This window comes from Mastacembelus armatus, chromosome 2 (assembly GCF_900324485.2).
Source record: "Mastacembelus armatus chromosome 2, fMasArm1.2, whole genome shotgun sequence".
NCBI classification, from domain to species: Eukaryota; Metazoa; Chordata; class Actinopteri; order Synbranchiformes; family Mastacembelidae; genus Mastacembelus; species Mastacembelus armatus.
In genome coordinates this window covers 8,115,362-8,122,395 of record NC_046634.1, presented here as the reverse complement: position 1 = coordinate 8,122,395, position 7,034 = coordinate 8,115,362, and the positions used below count along the sequence as shown (strand labels likewise).

The window sequence follows — 7,034 nt, the reverse complement described above, 5'->3', positions numbered from 1 at the left end:
ATTTAAGCGTCTGCGGGCGGGCCCGGGCCTCATTTAAGGTCCAGGTTCAGACGGTTGCGGTACGTTCGGCGTGAGCTGGTCGATCGTTTGACGAGTCGACGCTCAGTTGAACTTGTTTCTGACATGTTGTGTTTTGTTTGCAGAGTTCGGGCTGTTCGTTCCGCTGAGGACGAAACCGGCATGAAAGTTTGGTTTGGTTTTTGGTTTGCAGGTGTGACTGCGGGACGACGGCAAACAGCGTCAGTTTTGGAGTCCGGGGCTGGCGGTTTGTGGGGAGTGTTTCTTTGTTTAATGTGTTTGTTTCCTACAGGTCGGCGGAGAAGGCAGAGTGTGTGTTTATCGTCGGAGCTAAATGTTTGTAGCAGGTGTTAACGGAGTTTGTTTCAGGTGCTGAAGCGGGTTGGAGTCGCGCAGCAGACCCGGAGTCCCCGCATGTTTTTAATGGCGGTTGTGGACGAAGATCTTTGTTTGTTTTACAGACAAGAGAAGCAGAAATAACGTGGTTTTTCTTTTTTGCTGTAGAGGAGGGCGGGGTTTGTGTCGGGAACGTGACATGGCACCGGATGTGTCCGTCACGGGCGGAAGGAATGAATGTAGTCTGAACTTTCGACAGCAGCCTCACGAACTGTGCAGGTGTTTTGACAGGTGGTGTCGGAAAACGGAGATCGGTGTGTGTAAAGTGTTGGTGTCCTCTCTACAGGAGGTGGCGGAAGGTCGCAGGTTCCGCAGCCGTGGGCAAAGAAAGACGAGTGTTTGGAGCAGCTTAATAATGTTCATTTAATTAATAATTAGTTTTTAATTTCAGAGACGTGCGACGGAGCAGTTTAATTTTTTGCCCTCCCAGTTTCCTTTGTCTCAGGATTGTAGCTGAGGCTTCCTCTTTCGGAAATACTGTTTTTTTTTTTCAGGTGAAACGACGAGTCCTGGAGAAGCTGTTGGCTACCTTGTGAACTGCTTGTTTGCAAGTTAACTTTTATTAAAGTGAGTACAAGACGAGCAGTGTTTAGAAACATGTTTTGTATTATAAAAGTAAACATTTCTCTTAACCCCAATCCATAGTAAAATTAAACTTTTTATTTATTCATTTCAGGTTTCCTGGACTTCTTCATTCCTGCCTTACAAAAAAAAAAGTTTGCTTTGGATGACAAAGGAACAGCCATCGAAGTGAAGTCATTTTTGCAACACAAAGACCAGGAAGTGTACCTGTGGTTGCAAAGTGACTTGACTTGGATGTTTGCTACTTTGTCAGTGTTGCAGTCCAGAGCAAAGATGAGTTTGATTTGGATGAAGCAGCTTTGTGCATTGAAGTGAAGTGACTTTGCAACTTTTGGCCTTAAAGGTCTGTGTGTTGTTGTGAAGTGATTTGACTTGAATGTGACACTTCAAAAAGCACTTTTTAAGTTAATAAAGTTTTAAGTCAATGTTAAACTTTAGTTTTACATTGACTTAAAACTTTAAGTCTAATATTTAACTTCATTTTTCTTGTCCAAACAGAAACACAAATTTCTTCCATTTTTAAACACTTCAGTTTTTATTAAAGTTCTTTTACCTTTTATGTTCCATATTCAGGATACCTTGATGCTTTTTTTCTCTGGGGCAACAGCAGGAACCAAAAGGCCTCTGAATGGATCCTGCAATGACAACACAAACTGTTAACATTTGTTCCACCAATAAAGATGATTTACACTTATCCCCTCTGCTTATCTAATTACTGCTTCTTCAAATTAAGGTTTTTATTTTTTTTGTCTGATATAAATGAGGGGCACAAGATGCTCACAATGAAAAACATATATACACACTATGTGCTCAATAACACATTTCTGTCCTCTACCACCACTACATAACCTTTTTCCCCTAAACTCCTTTCTTTCCCACATAATTAGCCCTTTACTCTTTCATACTCACATTGCTGTCTCATGCTACAGTTAGTTACAATGATCAGGACAAAAGAGTCAGATTTTACATGTCACTTTATTAGAAAGAACAAACATCACAAGTAGCACATCTATTCACACCCTCTCCTACACTGTTCTTTCCCTGGAGTCTTAACACTTTTCTAAACCTTTGCTCATCTATCACATCTACTGAAATACATTGACTGCATATGATTTGGAAAGAAACAACCACTGACATAGTTAACTGACTGGGCTACTGACATGACTAAGGCTAGGAGATGACTGCAGATAAAGGTATAACATGTATGTGCTACTCAAATATTCCAATGCATTGACCTAAACTAGTTTGAACAAAAACATTCAGAACTATAAACCCACACCTTACGATATACGCTGTCCTTTATTCTAACACTCACCGCTCAGCGACGTCCTTTCCTGGAGGTCGACGACTCCGTCTGGATCGGGCCCCGGGTGTCCCTCCGTCCCCCGTGCTCCGTACCTTCATCAAAACATGAAAAACACGAAAACAATTACTGCACCTGACTATGAACCCCGTGTCTTCCCCCCCGGCCTCTCTAGACCTTTCTTGTTATTGTCGTGACAACGACAAAGGTACAGAGAGTCGTTTTCTTTCATATACATGTTGGACAATTCGCCCTGACGTGACCGCGACTCTCACACGTGGCGTCCGTCTGCCAACTGCCCAGCCGGTTAGCCGGTTAGCTGGTTAGCTAGCCGCCATCCTCCGCCGCCACGACCTTGTCCCCAAACGTCCATCTACGCGGTCCGACCGTCCAACTAAAGCCGAGTGTGTCTCCTCTGTCTCCGCCACACGACGAGCCGCCGTCGACACCGAATCTCCGCCGTTACTGAGCCAAACGCGGGTCGCTGCGGCTCTTCCGCCTGGCTCCGCCGAATGTCAAAGAGGAAGCGACGTTTTCCGAAGGGATTTATGGGAGGAAGTGGATCCTCTCTTCCTCAGCCATTATCTCATGGCTGCTTGCAGCCTCGCCAAAGTTGCTTTACCGCCGCCTACTGACCCGCGGTGTGAACTTCATTCAACATTATTCTTATTATCTATATTTAGATCCGATTTCTAATATTTATTATGACTCGCTGTGTTCACTCTTTGTCTAAAACACCTTCCATGTCACTGGCTGTCACTCCCTCCGTCTCTCCTTTTATCCGACTAACATACATTTCCAGACTCCATTCATACTAAAGATCCAATGGTCCTGTCCATAGCCTGTTATTATCACATTCCGCTTTATGGACCAAGATTGAGATTTGACTCCGGTTCACTAAGCTCTCTCTATGTACAAGAATTACGATAAAATGAAACTTTTTTTTAAAGATACAAAGAAGTTCACGGTTTCCAAGCGTTGGCCGGTCAACAAGGGCGCCACCTGCTGGACAAATCAACTATGGCGACATCTGCTGGACAAAACCTTGATATTGCATTTGTGGACATAAATCACGGCGAGAAAAGCCGCAGTCTTCTGAGACTTTCATTACATCTTATTTCGCTCTATAGACGTTGTAAAGATGAGCACCTTTAAACAACCTGTCCAAATCTGTTTGGTTCGGCTGTATGTGTCTTTTTAATTTTCTCAGTGATTTAGGGGTGTATGTAAATGTGACTGACCTCTGGGTCCGTTGTAGCCTATATGCTCTTTACTATTTAGGCCATTGAATTCATATGTCGAATCTCTAAATCAACTATGGCGCCATCTGCTGGTCGACGTCTAAGATTACACGTCTATGCGATATTGGAACGTTCCAAACATTTAATGTCTATGGCAGAGTCAATACCAAGACTTTGTTTGGCTGTCAAATCAAACACCTCTGTTTGGATCAATTTGGACACTTTGAGAAGCTATAAATGATCTGGCAAAAAACATTCATGGTTTAGTTATTGAAGTTATGATTTTAAAAAATAACAAAAAATGCACCCAACGCTGATATCGTAAATATCACGTTTATTGTATATCATATATTCCTGTAGCTACACACAAACACAGTTACATAATTAGACACAGAAATGGCACATTTAAAGGGAACAGTAACGCTTCTTCAATAAAGTGTGAAAAACTCAACCCATATGCATAAGTTCACTTTACTATTGTAAAGACTACACACAAGATATGATTGTATCTTCACAAACTTGGACACATAATGTTAAACACAGCTAATGATGACACATGGCTTCACCGGTGAAGTGACTTATAAGGAATAAGACAACATCACTAATACAAACTTTAATATAGTACTTAAATGGCGCCTGTTACAGAAGCTCCTCTGTTTGTTTTTTGCAAGTTTTTTACTGAATTATCGTCTGTTAATCCAAGTCAAATCAAGATCTATGCTTTCTCTGTGATAACGGATGAAAGTGGACGAGTTGGGTTTTTCTAATTCCTGTGGAGAGACATATGGAGATTATGGAAACTGTATCAGAAAATATACGTTTTTGTGGCAACGGCATCTATACAAGAGAGCAACTGTTAGCTCTCAAGGGAACAGGTCTGCTTCTTGGTATAAAACCTGACATCCCCCAAGACCTGAGGAGGTGTAGGAGGGGCTGCAGAGCAGGAGTGAAGCATCGAGAAAAACGTAGGATATTTAAACCATTTCTCCCAAAAATTATTATGGGGAATGTGAGGTCACTCTGCAACAAAGTGGATGAACTTACAGCTTTAGCTAGCAGCCAGCGAGAGTACAGAGAGTGTAGCTTGCTTTGCTTCACCGAGACCTGGCTGAATAAAAATATACCGGACAGCTCGCTTGAACTGCCTGGGTTCTCACTAGTGTGAGCGGACAGAGGCAAACAGAGCGGCAAGAAAAGAGGAGGTGGTCTCGCAGTTTTTGTTAACTCCAAATGGTGCAACCCTGGACATGTAACAGTGAAAGACTGTATCTGTACTCCAGACATTGAGCTGTTGGTGGTTGGACTGAGACCATACTACCTGCCCCGTGAGTTCTCACACGCCATTGTTGTGACTGTTTACATTCCTCCATCAGCTGCAGCACAGAGTGCATGTGACATCATCCACACAGTTGTCGCTGGTCTCCAGACAAAACACCCCAGTGCCCTCATACTAATTAATGGGGATTTTAACCATGTCAGTATTTCGGGAACTCTGACCAACTTCAAACAGTATGTGGACTGTGCAACACGAGAAAATAAGATTCTCGATCTCCTTTATGCCAATGTGAAGGAGGCATACAGCTCTTCAGCCCTACCCCCACTTGGTGGATCAGACCACAACTTAATATATTTAGTGCCAACACACAAGCCTGTAGTAAGACAGCAGTCTGCTACCAAGAGGTATGTGAAAGTTTGGTCAAAGGATGCTGAGGAGGCCCTGCAGGAGTGCTTCGGGGTTACAAACTGGGACCTTTTCATGGACGCTCATGGTGAGGACATCGAAGGCATCTCTCACTGCATCACAGATTACATCCACTTCTGTGAGGACAATATTGTTCCATCCAAAAAAGTTCATTGTTTCCACAACAATAAGCCATGGATAAATAAGGACATTAAACGCCTCCTCAACAAGAAGAAGAGGGATTTTATGGCAAGAGACAAGGAGGAACTCCGAGCCGCACAGAAGGAACTCAAGAGGAAGCTGAGGGAGGCAAAGCAGCTCTATAGAGACAGAGTACAGCACAAGTTGAGACAGAACAATATCAAAGAGGTGTGGAATGGGATGAAAATAATGACTGGCTGTAAAAAGTCGCACACTGCTGTGGAAGGAGACTCAAAGTTTGCTAATGAACTTAACCTGTTCTTTAATAGATTTGACACCACCTCTGCTTCTTACTCTGACCCAGTGTCCTCACACACCATCCCTCCTCCCTCCACCACCTTAGCTGATGCCTTGGGGTCTCTTCACATCCCCCCACCCAACATCTCTGCCAATGCTGCCGCCCCATTGCCCACTGATGCCATCTCCTCTATCAGCAGTCATACAACATTGAAGTATACCTCACCTCCAATAACTCCTCCCCTGCCCTCACCATCTGACTCCTCATCAACACAATACACAGGCCCAGCCTTTGCCACAGAACAGGTGAGGAAGGAACTAGCTAAACTAAAGGCCAACAAAGCAAAAGGACCAGATGAGATCAGTCCCAGAGTACTTAAGGTGTGTGCTGGACAGCTTGCAGAGGTTTTTCAGAAACTCTTCAACCTCTCTCTGAGGCTCAAAAAGGTGCCTAAGTTATGGAAAAATTCCTGTATTGTCCCATTACCAAAAAGAGCCCGTCCCCATACCCTTAGTGACTTCAGACCAGTAGCGCTCTAACATCACATGTCATGAAAGTGTTTGAGAGACTCATCCTGCGACACCTGAGGTCCCAAGTGTCTGAATTTCCGGACCCCTGCAGTTTGCATATCAAGAACACATCGGACTGGAAGACTGCTGGATAAATCAACTATGGCGACATCTGCTGGTCGACGTCTAAGTAAGATTACATGTCTATGCGATATTGGAACTTTTCAAACAACATTTAATGTCTATGGCAAGCGAAGTAGAGATTGTGGACTCCTACAAATACCATGGAGTCCACATTAACAACAAACTGGACTGGTCAAACAATACAGATGCACTCTTCAAGAAAGGACAGAGCAGACTGTTCTTCCTCAGGAGACTGTTCTTTTGGTGTGTGCAACAAGCTACTGAAGACGTTCTATCAGTCTGTAGTAGCGAGTGCACTGTTGTTTGCAGTTGTGTTCTGGGGAGGTGGCATCAAGGCTGGTGAGGCCAGCAGACTAAATAAGTTGATCAGGAAGGCAAAATCTGTTGTTGGACTGGAACTGGACAGTCTGGAGGCTGTGGCAGAGAGGAGGATGGTGGACAAAATAAACTCCATACTGGACAATTCTGCCCACCCACTTCATGAGGAACTGTGGCGAATGGGAAGTTCATTCAGCCACAGACTAATTCCCCCTAAAGCCAAGACTGAGAGATTCAGGAAGTCTTTTGTGTCCACGACCATAAGACTCTATAATTCCTCAATATAAACAATAACGCACGCGCGCGCACACACACACACACACACACACACACACACACACACACACACACGCATGTACACACAAACCCCCCCAAATAAATAATTAGTTAATTACTTTATTAC

General features: G+C 43.7%; 1 long non-coding RNA gene across 1 annotated transcript in view; it reads left to right on the top strand.

Moving 5' to 3' along the window:
- Positions 1-1,111: 1,111 nt before the first annotated feature.
- Positions 1,112-7,034, top strand: part of LOC113127399 (uncharacterized) — a 27,271-nt gene continuing 21,348 nt past the window's right edge. Inside the window, exon 1 of the long non-coding RNA XR_003295420.1 lies at positions 1,112-1,339. This is a non-coding gene — a long non-coding RNA (uncharacterized LOC113127399). The remainder of the gene's footprint in view (positions 1,340-7,034) is intronic.